Source organism: Penaeus monodon, chromosome 30 (assembly GCF_015228065.2).
Source record: "Penaeus monodon isolate SGIC_2016 chromosome 30, NSTDA_Pmon_1, whole genome shotgun sequence".
In the NCBI taxonomy this organism is placed as follows: Eukaryota; Metazoa; Arthropoda; class Malacostraca; order Decapoda; family Penaeidae; genus Penaeus; species Penaeus monodon.
In genome coordinates, this window is record NC_051415.1 from 24,379,401 (window position 1) to 24,379,794 (window position 394).

The window sequence follows — 394 nt, forward strand, 5'->3', positions numbered from 1 at the left end:
GCATAACCGCGGTACCGTACTAAAAAATACATTTTTCTTAATCATAAAGAAATTGATATCATTATAGTGTTGAATCTGGACTGTCTTTTGTTTTGGATCATCGAGTGGGCCATAAGCACCATGAATACATTCACGCCATCATAACAGCGACTCTGAATTCAACACTTGTTTTGGTTACCAAGAGGGCCATAGGCACCATTAATGCATTTATATGATCTTAAAAATAAAAACTAGTCAGTTGTGTCTTTGTTTCCGTGAAAGTCACAAGCCCCATTAATAAACTCTTTACAACAGGGAAATTTGGAACCGATTGTTCCTTTAGTTTACCGAGAGAACCACAAGGCATCTTGAGAGTTCTAATTAAGTATCTCGAGACTTCCTCTTGCTAAGACCT